At 43.5% G+C, this 12,033-nt stretch overlaps 1 pseudogene; it reads right to left on the bottom strand.

Moving 5' to 3' along the window:
- Positions 1–887: 887 nt before the first annotated feature.
- Positions 888–10,247, bottom strand: LOC127234565 (acylcarnitine hydrolase-like; annotated as a pseudogene).
- Between the last annotated feature and the right edge of the window lie 1,786 nt (positions 10,248–12,033).

Consider the following 12,033-nt stretch of genomic DNA (forward strand, 5'->3'; position numbering starts at 1 on the left):
AATCTAATTTCTATTAATGCTATTAAGAATTGTGACTCTGAGAAGATCAAGAGTGTCATTGTTCTCTCATACTATTCAATGAGGATGTAACATGAAACCTTTTGAGTCAGAGACCTAACTGTCACCACATGCAAATCTGGTGGCAATTGATTTTTAATTTTTTGGTTCATAAACATGCTTTCAAATTTTTGGTATGTATGTGCTTTCCAGATATATATGAGATGTTCTTACTGTGTTGCTCAGGCTGACCTGAAACTGCTTGAATCATGAATCTTCCTGTCTCAGTCTCTGAAAAGCAGGGGCCACACATACCTACTATAGATCCCAGCTTGCAGTCTGTGAACTCTCAGAATAACAGCCGGAAGAAACAAAATAATTGAACGTTGGGTTATCAGGTTTCTTTATTGGTTACTCTTACAAATAAGAAAGACATGAGACTTGCTGAGAGAACATAGGATTTTGACACAGCCCACTCCCATGGCTTCTGTTTCATATGAAGAATGTCTGGGGCTTGGAGAAGAGGAGAGAAGATGAAAGCAGAAGAAGAAAGGAAGGGAGGAGCCGGGTCCCAGTAGACTGTGAAAGAAGATTGGAACACTTAGGGGATCACACATCTACACAGTCATGGGAGCATTTACATAGTGGGTCTTCAGGGGACCACACATCTTCACAGTCATGGGAGCATTTACATAGTGGGTCTTGTAAAAGGTGTCCCAGCATATTGAGTAACGAGTGACACACCAAGTGTTTGTCATACATGTTGGCCAAATGGGCAAGTGTAGGGGATGGTTGGTTATGTGGTTGTTAGGCTTTAACTAGGATACTCTAAGAATGTTACGCTGACCCCATGTTTACTCAACCCTTCACACCATTCCACTCACAGAGTACTACAACTCTGAGTGATTCTCCTGAGCCCTCTTTACCTGGACCATTTTTGGCAGAGTAGTGGTCCAGAACTGTAGCCTTCTGGCCTTCAGGGCTTGGTCCACTGAGGGCAGGATATCCAGCTTCAGGTATTGCTCATTGTCATCAAACACAGGCCAGTAGGGTAGACCCTCACTGTTGGGGTTCCTGTGGAGAATGGTGAAGGTCATTCTCAACCAATGCCTAATCCCTCAGTGAGTGTCAGGACAGTGGACCAATTGGGCCAATGGTTGAGGACGCTGTTGGGGCATGTGTCCTCCTATAGGGACACAAGTGTCACTTACTGGTGTCTGCTCCATGTGGGGCTAGACAACCTGGCCAATTTCATGTCTCTCTCTCAAACGTCAGATCTAAAGAATAACACCATAGCTCCAGCCAGGTCACTCCAATATGACCAGTAACTAATAGAATGTATCTAAGTGTGCCATTGGCAGAGGAGGACTCTATCATGTGATGAGTTATCCATGTAGGCTAATGAAGCCATTAACCACAAATGGAACCTTACATAAGGACCCAGGGATTTAATGGAGGGGCATGCTCTCACCCATGTCGTGCAAAGTTAGTCCAGTACTTCATCATCCTCCTACTCAGCAGTTCCTCTTCCTTGCTGAAGTCAGCTGTAACCATGGGGAAGACAAAGATCCAAGTTCCATCCATCTGATGCAGCTGCCTATTTTCGCTCCATATTCACCACCCTTCCTACAGCCTGACTTTGAATTCTAGGCCTCTTTCCCTACCCCGTCAAGATTCAGATTCAAGAGCCACCCACACCTCTAACTGAATGCCTCCAGGTTCAGTTATGTTCCAGTGTGTCTTCATTCCATCTAGAATGGACATGGTGGCTCAAATGTTAAGATTTGTATAGACTCATTTATTTGAATGCTTTGTCCCCAGTTAGGGAAACTGTTTGGGAAGGATTAGGAGGTATGGCCTTGTTGGAGGAGGTGTGTTAGTGGAAGTTGGCTTGAGGTTTAAAATTCCAGTCTATTTCAGTTAGCTCTCCTCTCTCTCTATGCCTTGTAAATCAGGATGTAAGCTTTTAGTTAGGTACTTTCCCAATGTCATGCCTGCCTGCATGCTGCTATTCTTTCATCCATGATTGTCATGGACTCTGACTAACCCTTTGAAACTGTAAGTCCCAATAAATTCTTTCTTCTATAAGCCACCTTGGTCATAGTGTCTCATCACAGCAATAGAAAAGTAACTAAGACAATAGATTTTACTCCAAAGCGTCCTGAGTCTATTCTTGGCGTAGCTTTATGAACTGGGAAAATGATCCTCTCTGAGAGCCTTGATTTTCTCAACTGGACTGGGACCTCAGTTGCCCATCAGGTACCAATCTGGGGCCCCATGCAGCTCATGGAAAACAAGGAAGACTCACATTTTATGCCCCAGAAGGAAGACCCAAAAACAAAGGGAACTTCATCGCCATGGTCAGCTTTCACATGGGGTGGTCTGACTTCTTTGAAGAAGTTGGTGTCATGACAGAACTCATAAAAGTAGATAGGGGCATGGGAATCTAGAAGTAAGGACACATGGTGACATAGTATTGTCTTACCTGGAGCTTTCCTGCATAACCCTTGGTGACAAAATATGTTGGTATAAAGTTATCTGATGTCATAATTCTAAGTGGGTGACTGCAGGCTGGTGTACTAGTTATGGCAAAGCCTTTGCTAAACAATGTCCATGGCAATGTGAATATTTTTAGTAAATCAATAGAGTATTCCCAATCTATTTCCATATTTGTATCTGGATAAGGTGTCTCTTACACTGGTTTTGATTCCAGAGGCATGATCCAGACATGGATAGGGACCTGGACACTATAGAACTCATCTTGGACCCATAAATCTGAGTTTTCCTAACTTGGCCTCATTACAGATGTACTCACTTTGAAAATTTGCAACTTGGAGTGCAGGGATAATGACAAGGAAATCCCCCATAATTTCCTTGAACTGCATTTGGAGGGTCTGGGTGTCTTCAGTGTCCCCCATGTATTCTTCCATTAGCAGATCACTACACTCAGGAGGTAACATCTACACCAGGGGATCAGGAAGAATGAAGTTAGGCTGGTGTTTGTTTTGACAGGCAGCAGCCTCTGTGTGAAGAATAGGGAAAGTGCTGGGAAGCTTGTTTCTAGGCATGGTGTCTGAGAAGGATATGTATGGGTACTTTTATTGGAGGCAGTACCCAAGGTGTCTCACCAACTTTGCTGCTGTGCTCTTCAGAACAGCCTGCAAGGTCTCTCTGGTTATGTTCTTTATTGTTTGAGCAGTCCCTGTGGTCTGGGAGACAGGGTGCAGTTTTCAGTGTAAGGTGGAATGTATATGGATCAAGTTTCCACTACCAACCTTATGAGTCCCTAGACTTTCAAGGAATTGGAAGTGTGCTTCACCAAGGGGATAATCCAGCCATATTCGTCATTGTTGACACCAATGATGCTGGGGACAGGGTAATAATCCACAGAAGCCAACAACTCTTGTGGATGTTTGGGTAGGAACTCTCCGTCCACCACAGCAGGGATCGCCTTGAAGACCTGAGGGACATCCAAGGTCAATGGTGAAGATCAATTCCATACGTATTATTTGTCCACTGAGAAATCCTAATCATTATCCACCCCATTCACTGTCTCAAGATGCTTTTCCACCTTGGTAGAATTTCTACATATATTAGGATACTTTGGTATTCATTTTATGCACATGATATAAAGGATACCAAATTATAGTGTAGCCATAATTTATTTAGAGTAATAAGGGCTGATTCTCCCACATCTCATTGAACTGGTCCTCTAAGTCACACAATTCTACCAACCTTGTTAATAGTCAGAATCTCCTCTTCACTCTTGTTTCTCAGACAGTGCACCAGGGTCTCTGAGTCCACAGCCTCACAATCAGATAAGTTGGCTACTGTCTGTAAGGGACCAGCAGGAGTTGATTCATCTTTTTATGCAAGGAGAAGTTTTCTGAATCCTAGTTGAATGGCATTGTGTCCTGATACCACATCATACCTTGTGCTGTTAGATTAGAGTTAGTATGAAATTCCCATGTTCTTGTTGCTCAGATGTGACAGCTAGAGGGGTCATTCTGCCTAAACACTTTAAAAATAAGCTATGTGTGTATGTCCATGAGTGTGTGTGACTTTAGGAGTACCTATACCTTGGTTTGTGTGAGAAGACCAGAGGACAACATTTGGTCTTTAGTCCTCATTTTCCATTTTGTTCGAGATATGAACATTTATTACCTTTTCCTGCTTACAAGAGTCAATCTAACTTGTGACCTTTCCGGAATTCACTGGTCTCTGCCTCCCATCTGACCATTGGAATAATAAGATCACACACACACTTGTTACTACATGCAGATTTTTGTGGTTTCTGGGGAAATTGGTAATGCTTTTACCTATCTAGACATATCTTCATCACACACATACTAGTTTCTGAAAATGATGGACACTACAAGGTACTTATGCATGGTTCTTACTCCCAGCCTGTATAACGTAGAGACAAGTAGATTCTAACCCACGAGTCTCTCAGAATCTCCCAAAAGAAGCTGCTTGTTTTCCCGATTGATAAAACTTCCAGAGCATCAGAGGGAGGGGACTAAGGCTGTAGGGTCATCAGTAGGATGGGTGGAGAGACTCACTGTGTAGACCATGTCAGAAGTGTTGGAGATCAGTACAGGAACCAGGGCCACCCCACTCTCCATGATGGCTCTGTGGAAGAGTCCTTGGGACATGGGGGATAGAACATGTGAAGACACACTTGTGCCTCCTGCAGACTGTCCAAAAATGGTGACACAGTCAGGGTTGCCTCCAAAATTGGCGATATTCTGCCTGACCCAGCGTAGGGCGGCCACTTGGTCAAGGTAGCCCCAGTTGCCTCTGGCATGTTGATCTCCAGTGCTGAGGAGTGGCAGAGAAGGAATCACAGGGCTGTCTTATTTCTGTTTATCCTCTATTGCACAGCACAGGTCAGCCCTAGACTCACCTGAAGAAGCCTAGGATACCCAGACGGTACTGGATAGTGACCACCACCACATCCTCAAGGGCTGCCAGCATGGATCCATTATACACAGAAGCCATGCCCGTTACTAGTCCACCACCATGGATCCATACCATCACCTGTGGAAATCAAGTCAGATGACAGGAACTTCCCACCCAGCTCAAACTCCACCTGGGGTATCTTCTACTTTACCTCATGCTTTGTCTCAGTGTACATAGACACACAGACAAAACTCCTCAGGACATCCTCACCTGGGCCACAGACAGGGTCCTAACATCATCAGTATACTTGCCAGCCCCTCTACATCTCTAAAGACTGAAGCCTAGATTAATGTCTCTAAATATGGAATAATGACACCTTTACTCTCAGAGCCTTTGAAATGAAGAGGGGTGTTTTCATCAGTGACTCTCCATTATTATTAACAAAATTCATTGGCACATAGCTGGTCATTGTGATGTAAGCCTTTAATACCAGACCTGTGGGACCCGGTAGGGTGCCTAAGGATCTTCCCCACTCTCTGTTACCCCCGATTCTCAGGGTTCCCCAGCAGTGCAACAGAATACCAGTTGAAGCTTCCCCTCAACCTGTCTCCCACTGCTGTGAGTCCCTCATACCCCTGCCCCTCTACTGGCTTTCCCTTCCAAACTTACTACTCTATTCCAATCACCATCTTGTGCAGATATTCCCTCCTCAACTGTAGCCTATACCTGGCAGGTGACCAGGTAGACTGCTGTGGACCATTTTCCCTCTCTCTGTTCCCCAGTTCTCAGGGTCACCCATAGCATTGCAACAGACCATCTTCCTCCTGGCCCTTTCCCAGCCTCCAGCACCAACAATCATTCCCTGTGTACACACTGGCTGAACATGTCAGTAAAGGAGACAACACACTATGAAAACCCAGTGTGCAAACAGAAACTAAGGAACAAAACACCCAACACACAAAGACACACCCAGAAACCAATACTGAGACCTGTGGTCACTCCTAAACCCTGATGAGTAGGTCCAAGCAATAACAGCCTGGGCAATATGTCTCCAACAGAGCCCAGCTATCCTACCACAGCACATCCTGAATATTTCAACATAGCTGAAAAAAAAAAAAAAAAGACTTTAAAACCAACGGTATGAAGATGATAGCGGTCCTTAAAAGGAAATGAATAAACTACTTAAAGAATTCCAGGAAAACAAACAATTGGAGGAAATGACTAAATCCCATAAAGAAAGACTAGGTGTTTGTGTGTGTGTGTGTGTGTGTGTGTGTGGTATGATGGGGGCAGGTTTCAAAACCTGAAAGTGGAAATAGAAACACTGAAGAAAGCAGAAGCTGAGGGAATCCTGGAAATGAAAAAAAATGTGTAATGTTAATAGGAAGTACAGATGAAATCTTCACCAACAGAATATAAAAGACAGAAGAAAGAATCTCCGGCATGGAAGATATGATAGAAGAAATTGATACATTCGTCAAGGAAAATGTGAAATCTAACAATAAATCTGGGACATTATGGAAAGAAGAAGTCTAAGAATAATATGAATAGAGGAAGGAGGAGAATATAAAATAGTCAAAGTCCTAGAAAATATCTTCAACAAAATCACAGAAGTAAAATTTCCTGTTTGAAGGAAATACCTATAAATGTTCTAGAACCATGCAGAACAGCAAATATATTGGACCATAAAAGTCCCCTTGCCATATTATAATCAAAACACTAGACATGAACAAAGGATTATATTAAAAGCTGTAGGGAAAAGACTAACACACAAAGGCATATCTATGAGACTTACACCTGATTTTTCAAGAGATTTTTCAAGATGCCTGTCAAGATTACTATACCCAGCAAAACTTGTAATAATCATAGATGGAGAAATTAAAATGTTCCAAGATGAAGGCAAGTTTAAACAATATCTATGTACAAATCTGCCCTACAGAAGTTTCTAGAGGCAAAATCCAAACCAAGGAGATGAACTACACACATGAAAACACAGGAAATAATCTATCCTAGCAAAATAAAAGAATCTCTCAGACTCTGTGTCTGTCTGTCTGTCTGGTCTGGTATGTCTGTCTATCTGTCTGTCTCTCTCTCTCACACACACACATACACACTCATACACATACACACACATACACACACACACATCACTGCCATCACCAATATCACTACCACCCCCAACAAAATATTAGGAAGTAACATTCATCATTGTTATACTGCAATGCCAACAGACTCAATTCCCCAATAAAAAGAATGGATGTAGAAAAGGATCCATCCTTCTTGGAGCTCAGATTGATTTTGGCTCTTCTAATCATCCTGAAGAAATGCCCATCCCCAGAGCTATGTATGGTCTGCTTCTCACAGGCAGGTTAGTACCATCATGGGCATGAGCTGGTGTGTAGATGTTGAGATACAGGCAGTCCTCCGATGTAGAGATGGGAGTCACGCTGAGTTTCATCATTGCCAGACTCTTTACATTCTCTGTTTCAGAATTTTGTAAGCACCTGGGGACAATGACAATTATTTTATGAGATATGCAGTAGGTAAAAACAGGCCCTGAGAGCAAATGCTCTCAGGCATCAAAATCTCTTCTCTGTGGCCCATTGAAGTTCTGATAACATGAGATTCTACTCCAAAATCTCTTCCAAACAAGGTAAGGTCCCAGGCTTTGGGAAAACTGGAGTTCAAATTCCAGTGAGGCTGCCAGATGGATAGGAGCCTTAAATCCCACTCTTCCTGATGACGGGATGTTGGCATTTCCATGAGTTTCTGTGAAAACTATTGGTGTGTATAATTATACCATTTCTCTTTGTACATTCTACATCCAGGGTATTGGGGTAAACATTGTGGTGGGACTTCCTTCACCTCATATCCAGACTCTCAAGGAACTGAATTCTCTTGCAGAATCTCTAATTGGAAGACATATATTTATATCTTGGCCAATAGTACCTGGATATTCATGGGTTGGCACAGTGATTGTGGAGGGTGAATTTGCTAAGAAACTATCATCATTTTGGCTTTTTCTCTGGCATCTGCAGTGTATCCCCATCACAGAGAGAATGCGGCTGAGGGCTTGAGATGGAGAAAGCACAGCAGTTTGTCTCAGATGTCTGAGCAACTACACAGTCCTGGGTCTCAGGAGAACATACCTAGGTGGGTAGGAGGTCCCATCTCTCACGCCACTCCATGGTTCGGGAGCCTCCAGGGGGTGCAAATCTCAGCTTTCCTAGAGGTGGCTTGGCAAAGGGGATTCCCAGGAAGGTTTGGACAGCCTCTCTGGTGTCATTCAAGTGGACAAGTCTTCCCTGCACCAGTCCTGTGTGTGTAGTCCTAATGGGGCTGGCTGAGTCTTCACCTGTAAATAACATATGGTATCCAGGTTCGGTTTGCTCAATCATCTATCTTCACATTATGGATGTTGTTACTTTCTTGTTATCCTCAACTCAGTCTTTTCCAAGTACCCCTGGCAACTTGTCTCCACTGCATCATGCTCCAATGTAGCAGAATGTGGCAGATCTGTCCTGTTTCCACAAGAAGTGAGGATATTCCACACCTGATAAACATGGGTTGCATGTTTGATGCTTCTTGATGTGCTACCAGGTAATGAAGACCAATCTTAGGGATCAGAGGTCAATTTGCCAACTTCTTTACAAAGCTGAAGGCTCCCCCCAGTCACCAGCTGACATGCTGTCTACAGGATACCATGCCACATGACATGTCTGTCCATATAGCTCACTGAGGACATGGGTCACTAATACCTGTCACTGCTACAGTGACACACAAAGCCTGCTGAACTTAATCTGATAAGAGTCAGGCTACATCCAGGATGCTTTACCCACCAACAGAAGCTCTCCTCATAATCCCACATATTGAAGTGAAGTATCTTTCTGGTCCGGAGGCAGAAGAACACAGCCATACATGTGAAAATAAAAACAAATCTACCAACATTTTCCTTTTTCCAGTTTCAAATGGGTCATGGAGTTTATTAAACAGAGATCCTGAGTTAGATTGACACATGGGGAAAGGAATACACCACTCTAATCATACATGTAGGTTTCTCAAGAGTCAGTGTCTTTGTAACAACCATATGTACAAATGAAAAGTGAAAAAGAAATAGTAGAAAATTATCCTGTAGTTAAATCTCAGCAAATATCATGCATGACATATTTAAAAACCAAAATGCCTCCTTGATTTAGATTGCTGTATGACCTTTTATGTGATACTTTAAATTTCAGAATTTGTTGTTGTAAGAATTGCTGTCCAAATTTACTTCAGAAGTACTCTCTTCCAGATTAGTAATGATTCTGAAATTGTCATGGTATTCTGTTTTAACACATCTCTACTTTTATCTCCACCACCTCCCATAGGTTATTGCTATGTAGCCCAGGCTGGCTTGCAGTTGAGAAGCCTTCTGCCTTCTCTGCCTTACCCAGAATATATTATCTTGACGTCCCCATGGAAGAGCCTTGCCTGGATAGGACACAACTCTGTGTCTTCTTACAATTATCAGTGATTCTGAACCCAGGATCCAAACAAGAACAATTAAGAGTTCAATAAGCCAAATGTGAAGAGTTCAATAAACTAAGTGTGAGTTGGGAAGATCTTCCTGTCCAGAAGTCCCCAGTAAATCTTAGAACCTGGACAACAATAGACAAGAGCCTCAGGGGTGTACACAGACTCTGGGCACAGTCCTCTCATGGCTCACCTTTTCATAAGCCTGAAGACTCTCTGGCAGGCCCAGAGCATATTCTTGGATGCCAAGTTGTGTCTTTTTCAAAGGTCTGAAAAATGGGGACAGGAACCTTGGGATCTCAGTTGGGCAACCATTGTAGGGCAGGAAAACTGTATGACTGAGAGCCAGGAAACTTTCCCAGGACTTTTTGGAGTAGTCTACCTGGATGCTTCTCTGTTGGGGGGGGGGGGTGACACATTTGGAATTCAATGGCAGCAGAATGGTGGGTTAATTTTATTATTATCCACAGGCCAGTAGCAGCTAAAGTCACAGGATCAGCACACACAGATGGGAGCATGCCATATCTGCCTCTCTCTCTCCAGCCCTCTGTACTTCTGACTTTCATGCCCAGTACTTGTCAGAGACTCTCCTTACTATTGAGAGTCCTCAGGCATCACTGACTCTGGGATACAGGGGTCACTTTCCCACTTTGTCATTTCTACCTGCTCCTCCCTACTTGCTACCTTCCCTACCACAGTCTCAGCTTCTGACTCTGTCAAAATTGGCAACTCTGGTTCACACCACCCACATATGGAGCCTCACCTTGCACTCGGAGGAGAAACAGAAGCCCAAAGGCCACCACATTCAGCCAACCAGGAAGTTTGTCCCATGTCATCTCTGAGGTCTGAGTCTGTGCTGCTTTGGGATGCACTGTGTGGCATCAGCAGGAAACCGAACATGTGGGCTTTGCCCAGACAGATATTTGGACCCTAAGGGTTATAGGCGGGAGCTCTGTGGGCAGGGCAAAGTTGCAGGAGAGCTGTGATGAGTAGGCACAATTGACAGGAGCCTGAGTTCAGCAGGTGGGGCCAATGCTCTTGTGCATTCCTTTTTTGGCCTCATTGCAAGGCACAGCAGGACTTCAGAAGTTCATTGTGGATACCTGCAGCCCTCACTTCAAATCTGGAATCACCATGTTTACTGTTCTTGGAGTCACAGGCCCAGTGTGGGCATTGGGCAGAGAGGAAGGAACATAAAGCCATGGAAGCCATGGCTGTTAGGATAAAGCTTTAGGAACCTTCGTGTATTCTATGGCAGGTGAGGGTGATCGAGGTGGAGAGAGAAACATGGCAGACAGACATAGATTAAGTGAGAAGTTTTATTAGAAAGGGAAGGGATGGAAAGAGAAAAGAGACAGAGAGACAGAGAGGGGACAGAAGGATACAGGAAAAGTCCTGTCTGCCCCAGGGGAACAGGGGGAAAGAGAACAGGAAATAGCGCACTTGTGTGTGAGGGTCGTTCTGTTAGAGGGGTCTTTGCACCTGCATGCTGACCAGGTTACTGCCCGTGTTCATTCTGTCAGGTGACAGGTGCAGGCCAGCATAATGCCTGAGCCTTAAAAAGGCTGCTTTTCTAAAGTGTGTACTGTAAGATTCCCACAGATGAGTGGAATGAATATTTGAGAGTTGTCCTCTTGATATTGGAAGAGCCTGAGTAACTACAGGGTGCTCTGAGCACACCCTTTCTCCAAAATTCCTTGCTTTTTTCAGTCGTAGTTCACTGAGTCTGCATTCAGGTCCCTCTTCTGTAACAGTAGTGATCCTAAGTCCACACATACCTTCCCCCGTGAAGCCATGGCTAATTCAGTGAAGCTCTCCTCAATTGTGGCAATTTTTTGTTTTTGGTATTTTTTATTATTACACAATAATGTTTTATTATGACACTTGATACACATATGCAGTGTTTTTAATCTCACTCTATCCCCAGAATCCCCTTCCCTCTCAATATTCTACTTTGATTTTTAAATATTTTCATTTTTTTAAATTTATTGTAAGGTTTTACCTAATTGTTATGAATTTGTACTTTGTTTGATCCTGGTGCTCATAGAGCCCCAAAATGTGTTGGATTCCCTGGAGCTAGAGTAATGATTATTAGCTGCCATGTAGCTGAACGGAACTTCTTGCTTCTCTGCAAGAGAAGCAAGTGCTGTTAATCACTGAACCGCCTCTCCAGCCCCAATTTTGCTTTCATGTTCTCGCTCTCTTTCACTTCTTCCCTTCCTACCCCACCCCTGGTTCATTTTTTTTTTTTTTGAAGATTTTATTTATTTTTACATATACAGTGTTCTACCTGTATGTTTGCCTGCACACCAGAAGAGGGCACCAGCTCTTATTTAAGATGGTTGTGAGCAAGCATGTGGTTTTTGGGAGATGAAGTCATAACTTTTGGAAGAGCAGCCAATGCTCTTAACCTGTGAGCCATCTCTCCTGCGCCTGGTTCATATTTTTTTTTTTTTTTTTTTTTTTTTAGGCAGATGTTACTTATTTTATCCATCAGTACACGAGTCATGCTAGTAGGCACCCAGTAGTAGGCACGTGCTAGTAGGCACCCAGGCAATATGGGACTCAAGAAGTAGGCACACATGCTTACAGATAGGTGACACATATAGACAGGCTGGGGAA

This window comes from Phodopus roborovskii, unplaced genomic scaffold (genome assembly GCF_943737965.1).
Source record: "Phodopus roborovskii unplaced genomic scaffold, PHOROB, whole genome shotgun sequence".
In the NCBI taxonomy this organism is placed as follows: Eukaryota; Metazoa; Chordata; class Mammalia; order Rodentia; family Cricetidae; genus Phodopus; species Phodopus roborovskii.